Here is a 15,792-nt window from a genome sequence, read left to right as displayed (position 1 = left end):
AGGCCTTCCTGGGAAGTCGGGTAATCAGGGAGTCTGGGCAGAGTAGCCCGCCCAGCTTTCCTCTGACTTGGCGATTGAGCTTCCGGGCATGGGGGAAGAAGGCTCAAATAGCAGCAGGTATGTCATCAGAGTATATAGGCCTGGGTCTCAGATTCTCCTTCGCATACCCACTGTGTGATCTTGGGCAAACCACCAAATCTCTGTGATCTTTGATTTCATCATCTGCAGAATGGAAAAACTGCTAAACCACTCCCTTCCAAGGTTACTGGGAGATAACATTGCAAAAAAGAAGTAATATTGTTGACTGAGCACCTACGGAGTACCAGGCAGTTTCTGTACCTGTGGGCAAGATAGGCCTTGTTCTGCAGATGAGCACGTGAAGCCCAGGCCTGTCTGGTGATTTCTGCAAGAACTCATAGTCAGTGAGTACTAGAGCCTGGCTACAAACCCAGTGCTGTGGGCGGCTCAGCCTCTGCCTACTGGGTTCCCTCGGGGGAGCAATTGTTTTATAAGGCTCGGAGAACAGGCTAGGGGATCAGGGTCAGCCGAGAAGTTTCTTTCCTGGGCGCACATAACAAAATGCCACCCATCATGTCTACTGAGGGCATCACTTCCAAAAGGCCGCTTTCAACTCTCCATTGTTTAATTGTGGTGGTAGCTACTCAGGAGACGATGTTTGTGTTTCTGAGGCTTCTTTCAACTCCCAAAAAGAAACCCAATGCCAAGTGGCTTACACATAAGAGAAACTGATTGGCTCATGCAGCCGGAGGAGAAATTGGGGTGGCTAGTGACCTGAAGGGAGAGCTGTATAGGGCCGGTTCTCATTTCTGCTTTTTGCTGCTTTCTTTGAGCTGATGTCGGCCTGATTTCTTCTCCCCTGGTATGTAGCCACCAACAGCCCCAGTTCAGAATTCCAGGCAAATGAGAACTTCTGTTTCCCTGGGCCTCTGTATTCGTCCCAGAGAAGGCAGCTGATTGGCCTTCCTGAGTCACAAGCCCTCCTTTTGCTTGACAGCTGTTATTGCCATGAGGAGGGGCCCCTGGGAATGGCCAGGGAGCAGTGCCTGTCACCAGAACAGGATGAATGGGAAGCAGTGGACCACTGGGGCACTCGTGTCTAGGTAAGCAGTTCCTAACACGGTTGAGCTTCCACTTCTCTGATAGGATACAGTGGTGTTTCTGCACCTGGGTCTCACCCTGCACACGTACAGGGCCAGAGACTCACAACATCCAATGCCCCTATTGCACACAGAAAGAAACTGAGGCTAAGAGAGGAGAGCAATTTGACACTGGTCTGAACTCTTTCTGGGAAGGCCAGTGAAGTAGCTTTTTAATGACACCAATTCTTTGCATCCCAGAACACACACACCACTTTGAAATGTGACTCTATTCAGAGGTAGAGTCTACTCTCTCCCACCCTCCAACCCCATCCAACTCCACCTCAACTTGATCTGGGCTGGCTTCATGACTTGCCTGGACCATTGCATGTGAGAGAAGTGAAGCTGTACTTGTTCTGAAGCCAGGCCTCAGGGGTCTTGCAGCTCTGCTCTCACTCCCTTAGAGCCCAGCCCAGCTTCAAGTCAGAAGCCAGTGCTGGACTACTAAATGATAAGAGGCCAGTGCAGAGAGAGGCCTTGAGCCCAAATTGAGAGAGGCCCGACTGGCCCAGCAGTCCCAGCAGAGCCCAGGCCTGGCTGACATACCAGTCAAATGCAGCCGCGTGAGCGAGTCCAGTGAGATCAGCAGAACTGCCCAGTCAGTCGCTATATTTTGACATCATTTATTGCATAGTGAGAGATACCCAAAGCAGCCAAGCTTAAATAGTGAAATGCTAAAAATATGCATTTGTCTAAGGTTATTTCAGAATTTCAGAGGCTGGCCACTCACCCTGTCATGTCTCTGAAGTTCTGGCCACCAGAACTACTGTAAATGTCCCTGCCATTCTGGGAGCAGCGTGCAGTCAGTGACTGGCTCTCTCACCCACGCTGCACTCCTGGTGCTCCATCAGGGCCAGCAAACAGTGGTTGCTCCAAAGCTGCCAAATGAATAAGCAAATGGCCTCACCCAACCTCTGCCTGCATACACCCAGGAAAGGGAGCTCCCTCCCTCTAGGACAGCCTCTTCCATTATGAGATGGTTCTGCCTGGTGGAAGGTCCTTCTCCATTGCAAGAAGAGACCTATGACTCCCCTGGTGGCCCTGGCTCTCTTCCTGGGTCTCTTCTTCTATATGACAGTCTTGGATACATCACAATGATCTCTGACATCTTCAAAGCATCACGACCTCCCTTAGTAGCAAGTCCATGTACATGGAATGCTGGCCACAACCATCATCTTAAGGGAATTGTTTCCATCAGGGCCTAAAACAAGCATGGGTCCTGGGATCACAGAGTCTGGGGTTTCAACCCCAATCTCACCTCTTTTGGCCTTGGAAAAGATACTTCCTATCTCTGAGCCTTAGTCTTCTTGCCTGGAAAATGGGAATAGTGAAATTTACCACCTAAGGTTGCTGTGGGGCTTAAAGAGATGATATATGTAAAATGCTCTACATGTAATCGGCCCTTAATAAAGATTACTTTTTTTTCTGCCAGGTACATAAATAGTTCCAGATGGTGAGGTCATTTGCGCTTAGCATTCATGTCTTCATAAATAATGTGCAGGTGGGGGAGGAGCTGTCAGGTGGCTGGGGATGGGGAAGGCCACTCCGAACGGCGGGAACAGCTTAAGCAAAGACAAGAGAGAGGAGTTTGGTTTCAAGGAAGGGTCAGTGCGCGGGGCTCAGTGCTGCTGACATCAAGCGTGACAAGAGAGAAAATGACTGGGGAAGACGACAGGCCCATGCCAGGGATGGCCCAGAATGCTGGGCTAAGGAGTGTGGGCTTCTCCAAGAGAGGCATGGAGGAGGTTTGAAGCAGGAAGGATGAGGTTGGGTGTGGGATTCAAGTCTGGGCAGATCTGGGGCAAGATTGTGAGAAGAGGCAAGAGAGAGTTCCTGGGAACCTGAGAGGGGAAAGTCGAGATGAGAGAGGGACTGGCTTAGGCCCAGCATGGGGAAGGAGAGCCTGGCCGCTCAGTGTGGCCATCATGGGAAGCAGGACCCCTGACCCTCTGGCCTAGCACCTCCACTCTGTGTCTTCGGGCCAGGTCCTGTTGGGAAGAGCATCTTTTCTGCCTTTTTAGTCTAGGAACAGGCTGTGAGGGAGGCCAGCGGAGAAGACCTGGGCCAGATCTGCAGTCAGAGGAATGAATGTAGGATAGAGACCAGAGCAGGGACTAACCTCACCTATTTATCTGGCAGGAACTCAGAGAAGTCCTTTCCAGGTCTGCTTGCTCCTGGCCTCTGAGCCAAACTATACAATTTTCTAAGCTCTGCCACAGTATAGGCTCCTTTGAGACTTGCAGCTGCCTTGGGAGGGAGGGTGGCTAGGCAGAGATGATTAGTCCTATTTTAAAGACTAAACCTAGGGATAGTGACATGCCCAAGACCACACAGCAGATGTATGGCATAAATGCCTTCCACTCACATCCAGCCTCTTCCCACAGCACTGAGGGACTGGACATTCTTGCTTACCTGCTCTGGGTAAAGAGTGAGCGGAGCCAGAGAGAGGTTGACAGGCATCAGCAGACAACACTTAACCCAAACTGACAACTTAATTGTGAAAATGTGGATGAGGTACAGTTACGTGTAAGGAAATCCAGACTGTCCAGGCCCCTGGGGAGCCTCGGCCAGCACCCCAGTTGCCGGGGAAACAGAGGGGGTTGGGGATGATGTCACCCGACTCTGAGGCTGAGGTATGGGGGATGGGCTACCCAGCCACCTTGCTGGGACCAGATGGGGCTGTGGGCCTGGCCACAGGCTGTGGTCCTCATGGTTAACTCCTTCCCTTACACATGGGGGAAGAGGGAGCTTCAGAGCTGAAGGGTGACTTGTCCAGGATATCAAAGGGGGTCAGTGACTAAGCTTCCCTCACTTAAGTGACCATGTCTATCCACCTAGCAGGCTGCAGGTACCTTGAGCACAAAGGCTAGGTCAGAGTCATCTGTGAGTCTTGAGCCCAGCACAGGGACATGCGAAGAGCAGAGCTCAACTCTGCAGTGAGATCTGCTTGATCCTTTCATAAAATGGGGGTGTAGGCCACTTTGGGAGGTGACACTTTCAGAGCTCATAGTAGCCTTAGATGAGGTGGCATCCTAAGCAATCATCATTGAACTCAGAGAGGGTAGGTCACCAGGCCAAGGTCACCAGTAGGTTGGGGTGTTGTTGGGCTGACCCTGAGTCATTCCCCACAGATTTGACACCTTTATGCAGTCCTTACCCAGGGAAGAGTGGTTCCTCTCACTCATCCCCTTAGCCCAAGGCAGGGATCTGGGCCTTTGGAAGCCCCCATTGTCTAAAGCATTTACTCAGAATCCTTAGCTCTTGTCCAAACATCAACTCACCCAAAGCATCAATAGCATGATAATTACTGCCCTTAGCGCAGCCCCTACCAGGCTCTGTGCCAGGCTCTGGTCTATCATGCAGTGCTCCCTATCTCAAATATTTACAACTCTATAGGTTGGGAGTTACTGCTCTCACTTTGCAGTCCCGAAAACAGAGGCCGGAGTGAGGAGAGGGGGCGCTTGCCCACCTGCACACATCCGGAAAGTGAAAAGCTGGGACTTAACACTCTAAGTCACTCTACATCTCTTCCCTGGCTCTTAGATCATCCCATAGCGGTCACTAGGGGAGGGGTGGCTGAATTTTTGCCTGCCCTGTATCCCTCCCAGTTCTGATGATTAAAGCACCTTCCCCTTCTATTGCCCTCATTTTCTGAGGTTCTGGTGGTACTACCAGTAACAGAGCCCAGTACCCTGCTAGAAGGCTTAGCCTATTGGAGAATTCCATCTTCCTAGCCAAATAATATGACCCAACAGGACCAAATAGAGCTATTTCCCTTGGCTTGCATAAATGGGTGCTGGGAGAAAGTGGTTAGCTTCCTTTGGAATGCAAATTCCCAAGAGCTTCCAGCAGACATATTCCCGGCCCTGTGAGGAAGACCAGGAGAATGAGCGAGGTTATTTGAGTCCCTGAGCACACCCTTGTCCCTCCCACTGATGTGAGCCAGTGAGTCCATGCTCCTTAGGCTCACTGGAATTGGTCTCTAACTAGTCTCTTGCAACTGGGCCATCTTGACTATTACCTCTGGGATGTGCCAAGTCCCGTGCTCTTTTTATAGGAGGTACAGGATTAATAAAGGTTCTCGTCCTCCAGGAACTAACAAACTGGACAGGGGAGAGAGAGGGGCAGATATGGTTCTGGGTTCTATCCTTGCTTTGTCTCAAACTTGCTGTGTGAGCCTTCACCTCTCTGGGCCATAATTTTCCCATCTTTCACATGGAGGGGGATGTTGGGTTCAATGTTCTGCAAGATCTCCTCCAGCTCTACACAACTATTTTTTTCTAAGAAAAAAATTTGAGATATAATCAACATATAATATATTCACCTCTTTAAAGTGTACAGTTCGATGGTTTTTAGTATATTCACAAATTTGTGCAACCATCAGTTTTCTACTTTCAGAGCCTTTCCATCACCCCCAAAAGAACTCTCTACCTATCACTCCCCACTCCTCCTGCCACCTCAGTCCCTAGCAGCTGCTGATTTCCATTTTGTCTCTATGAATTTTTCTATTCTGGACAATTCAAGTTCATCCATGTTGTAGCATGCATTAGCATGATGTCTTCATTTCTTCTTATAACTGGATAATATTCCATTGTATAGCTATACTCCATTGTTTTTATCTATTCGTCAGTTGATGGACATTTGGGTTGTTTCCATTTTTTGGCTCTTATGAATAGTGCTACTGTGAATATTCACGTACAAGCTTTGTATGAAATATGTGTTTTCAATTTTCTTGCACGTATACCCAGGGTAGAATTGTTGGATCGTATGATAACTCAATATATATGAAATTTGGGAAATTGTCAAATAGTTTTCTACAGTGGCTGCACCATTTTACATTTCTACCAGCGATGTATGAAGGTTTTCATTTCTCCACATCCTCGCCAGCACTTGCTATTGTCTGTCTTTTTTTATTTTGGCCATCCTAGTGGGTGTGAAGTGGTATCTCATTATGGTTATGATTTGCATTTTCCTATTGACTAATGATGTTGAGCATCTTTTCATGTGCTCATTGGCCATTAGTATATCTCCTTTGGAGAAATGTTTATTCAAATCTTTTCCCCATTAAAGAAATAGATATCTTTTTTTTTTTTTATTGTTGAGTTGTAGGAGTTCTTTATATATACTGGATACTAGGATACTACATCCTTACCAAATAGATAATTTGCAAATATTTTTCTCCCATTATGTGGGTTGTCTTTTCACTTATTGTTAATGTCCTTTGAAGCACAAAGTTTTAAATTTCTATGAAGCACAATTCCTCTGTTTTTTCCTTTGGTTGCTTGTGCTCTTGGTGTCAAATCTAAGAAATCATTGTCTTATCCAAGATCATAAAGATTTATACCTATATGTTCTTCTAAGAGTTTTCATGCTAGTTTTAGCTCTTATATTTAGGCTTTTGATCCATTTTGAGTTAATCTTTGTATATCATATGAGGTGGCAGTCCAACTTCATTCTTTTGCATGTGGATAGCCAGTTGTCCCAGCATCATTTATTAAAAAGACTATTATTTCTTAATGAATTGTTTTGGCTCCCTTGTCAAAAATCAGTTGACCATAAATGAATGTGTTTATCTACACAATTACCATTTAATTGATATCCACGAAGTAAATCACAGTAGGGCCCACATAGTCACAATTATGTGACACGTAGTATGGCAGAGGGAGAAGAACAAATGAGAAGTTTGGAGTCCTGCAGACCTGTTTCAATTCCAGATCTTCTGTAACCTCAGGCAAGCTATTTTATTTTATCTTTTAAAAATAGCACAGTGTATTACACTGAACACATTCTTGTGTAAAAAATACCAACATCTGGATGTTCCTGAACCTCAGTTTTCTCCTCTGTCATGTCTAAGTCCCAGAGCTGCTATAAGAGAGAGAACATGAGAAGGGTGTTCGCTCTCTCTCAAAACGAGAGAGAGGAAGCGGAAGGGTGTTTCAGGTGGAGTGAGGGGCATAAGTGATGGCTCAGAAGCTGGAAAGTGCAGATATGATGTAGGGTGGGGGGGACAGTGAGAAGTCTGTAGGCCAGGAGGTGATGTTGAAAGGCTGCCTTAGTGTAAAACACAAAGGACTCTGGTTCCTGCATCACTGCACAGTTCAGAAGACACCTCCAATGTCCCCCTGGGGAGCCCCATGGCAGAGAGGCCCAGACATAACATCCAGCCACACCTCCCAGCCACAGGGCTAGCAGTGAGCAGGCTACACATGTGCGTGTCGTGACGCTGTTGGCTCCACTCAAGTCTGGGTGTGGTGGGCTGTGCCAAGAGAACAAGATGGGGTCTGGCTTTTGTTTCTCCCTTTGTGGTTAAGTGAGTGGAACATGCAGAAATGCAAGGAGAACAAAGAAGGGAAGACGAATCTACCATTTGTTGAGCACTTACTGTTTCCCAGGAAGCACTATATGAATTTCATCTCAGCTCACATCCACTCAGAGAAATGGGAGTTAGGAGGATCATCTCATTTCACAGAACCCGAAATTGGCTCAGGAGGATACATTTGCCCATGATCACACAGGTGATCTGAGCTAGGAATTGAACCCCGTTCCATCTGTCCTAAAGCACATGCTTTTCTTATAATGCCAAGTTATCCTAGAGAAAAGAGAGAAAAAGAGGACAAGAGAGAGGGAAGCCCAGCAGAGGGAGAGAGTCACACAGGGAAGCAAATAGAGGCAAAAATAAAAATTAAAAAAAAAAGGAGTGGAAAGAGCATGAGGCCTCTGCTGAGGTCTGGAGCCGGTCTTCAGGGAGTAGCTGAGGGTGGGGACGGCCGGAAACCGGCTCACCGAACCTGGAGCCAAGAGCCATGCTTGGCCTGAGACCTGGTGGAAAAGCTCTCACCTCCAGATATTGAAGAGGGGAAGCTGGCATGGGGGGAGCAGGGTCCCCCTGGGAGGAGGGGAGTGGGGCCGGATGGCCAGGGGCTGCCAAGCAGGGCTCTTCGTACATCATCCAGCTCAAATAAGCACGGAGGCTGCTCAGGCTGGCAGGCCCCTGCTCCTGGACGTGCGGAGCAGCAGGCTTGAAGGCCCGGAGGGAGGGAGTGATGATCAGGCCTTCCTGGAATACCAGTTGTTCTTAGGACAAACCCCTTAATATAGTCTATAAGTAGGGTGGCTATAGAGTTTATTGTCCAAGCTGGGACACTCAAGAGTGAGCAGGGACAACAGGCGTAAATGGATAGGTATGGGCCCCAGCCTCTGAGGTCCCTGCATAGGCGGGTCTGCCCTGTTTCTGCTGCAGCTGCTCCCCAGCTCTTTGCTCTTCACTCATAGTGGCCTTCCTCTGCAGACATGTAGGGCCATCACCAACACCTCTCCACACCCCTTCATTGTTGCTAGTTGCTCTCAGATCTCAGCTCACACTAGTGTTCTTGTTAAGCCATTCAAAATATCGTGTGCTTTTCCTCCATAGCACAGGTCACAATCACAATAATGAAAGAGATTCTTTATTGTGTGTTTGATCGTTTTAAAGTCTGTCTCCCGTTCTAAGGGCAGGGCTAGGCCTCACTTGCCTACTGTCATATCCTGAACACTAAGCCAATGGCCTCAATGCGTAAATGAATTAATTCCCAGTGCCCCCTGTAGGGCCCCATAGTTCTGGGCTACCCTTGTATTTTTTTGGTTCTTTCCCGTACAAGAAAAAGAAAGGAAGGAGCTAGTCCTAAAAAATAATAACCTCTTTGGTACAGTGTGCACTTCTGTTTTCTTTCATAGGAAGAGACTTCATTTCCTTCTGATCTCTTCCCCAGTCTCTGGACTAGTCTGCTTTGCTCACTGCTCTACCCCAGCTCCTCGAACAGTCTCTGTACCAGCTGTGGGCCTGAAGAGAAGACTCAAGTTGAACTTATTGATGAGTGATCACAATGTGAATATCATTGTAGTAGATCACAGACAGTCCAAACTGGAAGGAACCTATAAATTCTGAGTACAGGCCCTGGGGTATTGTAGACACAAAGAATATTAGTGTCTCTTCTTTAGAGATCATTTTATCCAAACAATCACTTTTTTTCTTTTTTAGGTTTTTTTAAGTATACCATTCAGTGAATTTTAGTATATTCATAAAGTTGTACAACCATTACTATTATCTAATTCCAGAACATTTTAATCACCTCCACCTCCCAAAACACACACACACACACACACACACACTCAAGAGCAGGCATGCCTCCTTTTCCCTTCCTCTTAGCCCCTACAACCATCAGCTATCTTACTTTAGGGACAAAGAAACTGAGGTACAGAGAGGGCGGTGGCTTATCTAATGTCACATTGTCAGCCAGTGGCAGAGCCAGGACTTGAGCCCAGGCCTTCTGATGCCAGTCTTCTCAGTTAGGCAGCAAGTCTTAGCTCTCTCTGGCACACTCAGGCACTCTCTGGTGCCTGACATGAAAGAGCTATTTAGCAAAGGCCTGTTAAAATTGATTCTAACAGGTAAGATGAGACTATGCCACCTGTAGCTATGCCCTTAACTGTTCAGGGCCTGTACTTGCTCAGAATGTTTTGGTGCAGAGGAGACCCACGCATTTCCAACTTGTATCCCACTTCCTATCATAGCCAGTGTTCTTTCACAGCTGGGGATGCCCTTCTCCCAAATGACCACATGGTTTCCTCTCACCTCCTTCAGCACCCCAAAGGCCCCCTTCTCAGGGAGGCCTGCCCTGACTACCCTATTTAAAAGTACAAACAGGCCCCTCTGTGCTGACACGCTTTCCTCCCTCCAGGTAGACTATTCCTGCATAGCACTTACCATCCGTGGGACATACTACATCCTTCACTTCTTTATCTGGTTACTGTCTGTCTTCCCTTGCTAGAATGTCAGCTCAGTGAGGGCAGAGATTTTTGTCTGCTTTGCTCACTGCTACACCCCAGCTCCTAGAACAGTGCCCATTACACAGAAGGTGTTTCATAAATATTGGTTGAATGAATTCATGACTAAATTAATGATTAGCTATTATTGCATTTTATTCTAATCAACAGTAGTCAGGAAGGGGCTTTTATGCCTATTTCGTAGCTGTGTTTATGTCTGCTATAACAAAATACCATATACTGGGTGGCTTAAACAACAGACATTTATTTCTCACAGTTCTAGAGGCTGGGAAGTTCAAGATCAAGGTGCTGGCAGATCAGTTCTTGGTGAGGGCTCTCTTGCCAGCTTGCAGACAATTGCCATCTCACTGTGTGCTCACATGACCTCTCTGTATACTCACAGACAGAGAAAGACAGGGTGGGAGAGAGCTCTGGTCTCTTTTCCTCTTCTTACAGAGACACTAATCCCATTGTGGGGCCCCATCCTCATGATCCATTTAAACCTAACCACCTCTGAAAGGCACCACCCCTAAATACCATCACAATGGAGGATGGGGCTTCAACATATGAATTTGGAGGGGATGCAAACATCCAGTCTGTAACAGATAGCAAGCTGAGGTCCAGAGAGGTAATCTGGGAATCAGAGGCAGGCCATTACTGTCTCCTCCCCCTTGGTCCTGTCAGGAGAGAATGGAATGGGGTCAAGGTGAACATGAGGAAGCAAGCCAGACTTCCTGGGACTGCCATTGTTTTTAGGACCCCAGAAAGCAGAGTCAAACTATGAACCCTGCCTCTACTCCTTCCTGCAGTAATTTAGCAGCTTTCACATTCCATGCCTTAGCCAAAATGGAAAAAGAAAAAAAAGAAAAAAGGCAGCACTATTTTTTAAAATGGCATTAACTCCGTGAGCTCCAACATAAAAATTGTTGTTCATGATGTCACGGGCCTGGAGGTCTTCTGGGCAATGCTACTGACACTTTGTATGGTGAGCTGGGCCCAGGGTCCACACACTGCTCTTGCCAGAGCTGTGTGAGCCCTCGGGCAGGCATTGGCTCCATCTACAAGCCTGGGCCAGACCCTCTGAGCCGGGATGGAGCCAGGCAATGGGGCACCCTTGGCTCATAGCCCTGTAGAGCACCCTGCTCTGTGTTATCCAGAGGTCTTAAAGGCCCACCTCCCTTGGGATCTATGGCAGCCCTGAGACACACAGAGGGTAAGTACTCTGATCTGTGTCTTTCCACAGAGGAGCAGAGCGCAGAGTGATGTGGTGCCCTGACGATGGTCACACAGCTAGGGAGTGATGGCCTTGGGGACCTTGAAGCCTGCCCTCAGGTTCTAAATTCTATGGTCCACTTAAGAGGAGAAGGCATAGTTCTTGCCCAAGAGAAGCTGACAGATTGAGACAGGCTGCAGGGAAACAACTCCGTCAAGTCCAAGTCTTCATTTTAAAGCAGAAGAAACTGAGAGGGCAGGGACTAGCCCAAGGTCACACAGTCAAAATCCACAGACTAGGCAGGGCTGGATGCAGGCTCTAGACTCCTGGCCAGGAGAATTTCCTATGTCCTGTGCTTAAACAGTTCCGTTTGGGCGGAAGCTCTATAGTTCCGGAAGAGACGCCAGGCCAATCCAGAATCCGGTCTAAGGCTGTCTTCCAGGATCCGCTGTCAGGCTTATTCCTCAGAGAACGGCTGTTGGCAAAAGGAGGTGAGGTATTGATTATGGCTGGGGCTGGCTGGGGGAGTGTAGCTGAGAGGCCCGGGGTGGGGGCGGGGCGGATGGGGGGTGAGGGAGGAAGGGGAGTGAAAAGATGGGGAAGGGCAGTGGAAGTTTCTCTGAGAAACAAACCAAAGGTATATTTATTTTTACTTTTGCATATCTCTATTTTGTAACTTTTCTGCAGTCACATAATTTATTTTTCCACATTCGAAAGTAATAAATTATTTAATTGAGATCTGTCTGGAAATCCAGGTTGTCTCGGTCCTGACTGGCTAGGCAAACTTGGGCAGATCCCCACCTCTCTAGGGCCTTTCTTAGAAATGCTGGTAAAAAGGCTGCCCCATGAGAAGTGAATGAATGGAAAGACTCCCTGATTCAGGAAACGGCCCTCCAGCCTGGTCATCACAGATGTTAAACATTCGAAGAAAGATGCAGCAACCCAGGAGTGAAGTGTCCGAAGAAAAGCCAAGGTTCAGAGAAGCCCACTTTGGCCATGTGCATGTCCAACACTGTCCAGAAGGCAGGAATTATTGTCTGAGGGATGTGCCCATCCCAGTCCCCACAGAGGGCTTCTCTGCTCCAAGTGGAGGTGGTTCATCAGGCTTCACAAAGGTCTGCATCAACAATCCTCTGCACTAGCCCTCCTCACTCCTTTGCAGGCCCACCAGGCCCACCAGGCAAGAGCTTCCCAGAGACCAAGCTTCCAGAGAGAAGGGACATGGGGAGGGGACAAGAACACTACGGTCAGTGGAAAGGGAGACGGCCTGGTGTCCATTATAATAGTGTTGGGAGGAGGTGTTGATCTTGAGTGACATGGTCAAGGCCAGCCTGTCTGATCTTTATGGGTGTCTTGAGAAAAGTCAATGTCAGAAGCAGCCAGATGAGAGCCAGTCTCCAGGCTGGTCAATCACCCAGGACCTGCCACCCAGTGCAAGGGTTAGATGATTTTAATATGACTACAATATTTAGAACAGTGCCTGCCATAAAATAAGTAGTAAATAAAAATTGCTGAGTGAAAGTTAGGCGTGGCCTTGATCCCAGCCATCTGCCTTGCTGGAGCTGCTGTCTCTGGGAGGTACGTCGTCTTTGCCACCTATGGGCACCGAGAGGGTACCCACCTAACTGTTCTGAAATGTGGTATCACTTTCTGGTCTTCTCCTCCCAGCTCCCCTATGATGTCCAGGTATGAGGGACGGATCATGGTTCTTCACCCCTGAATTATCTCCCCATGTACCACTCATTATTCACCTGCCACCAGCACTGAGCTAAAACTTTAGAGGCAGAGAATTCTAGGTCAGGCTAGGGCCACACAATGTCATGGCTAGAAGGCCCTCAGGGTATGCCTTCCTTGCTCCTCCCCCAATGTACACATGGGGAAACGAAGGCCCAAAGAGGGAAAGAGACCCCCTCCCATACCCCAGTTACAGTTTGCATAGCCAGGGAGCCTGTGGCTGGGCTGGAGTTGGCCCAGGCCCAGTGCTTTCTCCCAGCCTCCTCTGCTCTTTGGGGGTCCCCAGAGGCTGCTCCAGAGACTATGCTTCCCCTTCTTTTGTGGCCACACCTCACCTGGTCTTTGTTTGCTCCATTCTCTGTGGCTCTGTCTGGGATAATTCTCTCCAAGCAGTGTCAGTCCCCTGGGAGCAGAGCAGGCAGCTAATGAGCTTCAGATGTCCAGGCCAAACTGCCTTGAGGCAGGCAATGCTCAGAGGCTTGTGCTGATTGCAGACGCCTGCCAGTGGTGGTGGTGTGGAAAGGAGACCTCCTCTTCCCTTCACAGATTACTTAACTCCCAACTTGGATGTAGCAGGTGCCAGTGTTTCACCCCAGAAACCCCAGTCAGGGCAGCTATTTCAAGGAGATCTGGAAAAAAGCAGGAAAAACTGGAAGACAATTGCATTTTGATCATTTGGGTACTTATTTCTTCTTCTTTCAAACCTTTTCTGGGTCTGGAGCTGGTCTTGCTGCTGAAGTAGCAGCAGGAAGGGGGAAAAGAGGGAGGCAAGCTGCATGCGCTGGGGTAGGCACAAACATCATCTTTTCTAAACCTCACAGGAAACCTGCAAGGTTGACTGTCATCATCCACTTTACAGATAAAGAAAAGGAGATTCAGAGAGGTGAGGCAACTTGTCCAAGGTCACACAGCCTCTGAGAGGCCAAACTAGGATTCCAGCTCACCTCTGTCAGAGGCCATGCTCTACCCTACAGCAAACTGGGATGTTTCCAGAAGACCAAGATGGTTTCTTGTGGTCTCAAAGTCACTTGAATGGTACGAACCTGAGGACTGCCTTGGGATTTCAGACATTGAGGCTGCCTTTGCAGCTGACTCACTCCTCGATCTTAATTGGGCAGCAGATTTCACATTTACAAAACGGGGATCACCATCTCAAGCTCAGGTGAAGTAATATGAATTGCCACCATCACATCCTCAGCCATGCCTGGAACACATTCTGCAAGTCAGATAATCTGCTGGGAGCTTTTTGTTGTTTAGTTGTTAAGATCTTGGATTCTAGAGCTCTGCCACTTACTAGCTGTGTAACCCTGGGCAAGTTCTTTTACTTCTCTGTGCTTCATTTCCTCATCTGTGAAATGAGAATAATGTTAGTTTCTATCGCATAGAGTTGTAAAGTTTAATTAGTTATATTGGTAAAGGGCTTAGAAGGATGTCTGGCACAGGATACACACTCATCACATGTGTTAGCTGATATTGGGCTCAACTCCTGAGACTAGTATTGTAATTATCCCTGAAGTACAGATGTGGAAACTGAGGTAATATGGTACAGTGATTCTCAGACAGTGTGCACCAGAATAACCTGAAGGATTCATTAAAATATGGAGGGCTGGGTCCACTCTCAGAATTTCTGGTTCAGTAAGTCTGGGCTGGGCCTGGGAATTTGCATTTCTAGCATATTCCTAGACGAGGCTGCTGTTGCTGGTCGAGTGATCACACTTTGAGACCCAGGGCTCTAGTAGATCTGAGTGTGGCCTCTGTTCTGCCAGGGCCAGCTAGGACCAGTAATAGCAGACTCTCAATAAATAATTTGATGTGTGAGTGAGTGATCACAGAGAACAGAAAGAAAAGCTGTTGGACCAGGAGCCCCGGGATTCTTTCTAGTTCTGAATTTGCTCCCAACTCCCTGTGGGACTTGACCAAACATTTTTCCCTTGCACTTTGGTTTCATCCTCCATAAAACAGGAGTTACGATAATCTTTCCTCACAAGGGTCTGTGAGGATGGAGCAGGGCCTGGCACAGCTTTGACACTCAAAGCATGAATGATGAGCGTGGTCTTGGTGGAAGGTGTCAGGTGACAGGTGCTTACTACCATCTTTCACTGCTGTCCCTTTCTTCTCTCAGCATTGAGGGCTGTAGTTCATCCCCTTCACTTCTTTCTTGAACCTGAGTTGCGAAGATCAAAGATCGAGGCCACACTGTCCCCATGTCCCATGGCACTCGGCAGAGGGCAGTGTGCTTGCTGTGGCCACAGGCTGTATAAAGGGGCCTGTGTTCCGGCTGCTCACCTCCCACTGTGCGCCCGGTGGTTTTCTATTTCAGTTGCTGTAAAAATATCACCTTTGATCTCAGCTTGTGGCTCTTAAAAAAAGAAGAAACCACCAACAGGCTGGGTTTTCATTCTCTCTGCCCCTCCTCCCTCTCACCTCCAGCTGCCTACTCTCTTCCCCTCTTTTCCATTCTCTCCAGGCTCATCCTCTCCTCCCTGGAGCACCAGCACCCTAGCTGGACAGATCCCCTTAGGAATCCATTTATCACTCTGTGTGCCTCCCCAGGTCCCCGTAAAGGATGTCTGCTGAAGGGACATGATCAATAAGGGTATGTCTCCCCTCCTCCCTTTCTCCCCTTCTCTTCCCTTCTGCTCTGAGGTCCAAGAATCTCCAAGATTCCCTGTTTGGCCAGGTCTGGGCCACTTCTCCAGCCACTGTCAAGCACATGGTATCAATAAGAGCCCTGCATATGTGAAGTCTTGAGTCTTCTCCAGAGTAGAGTGAGAACAGCTAGTGGGGCCTAAATATATCACTCCATCTACTCAGAGAGCCCAGTCAGTAGCCCAGAATTGCCTGGAAGAGTGGCCTTTAGGCCTGATAAGTCTAATGTCTCACCTC

This window comes from Pteropus vampyrus, unplaced genomic scaffold (assembly GCF_000151845.1).
Source record: "Pteropus vampyrus isolate Shadow unplaced genomic scaffold, Pvam_2.0 Scaffold141, whole genome shotgun sequence".
Taxonomy (NCBI): Eukaryota; Metazoa; Chordata; class Mammalia; order Chiroptera; family Pteropodidae; genus Pteropus; species Pteropus vampyrus.
Note: the sequence above shows the minus strand (reverse complement) of the source record.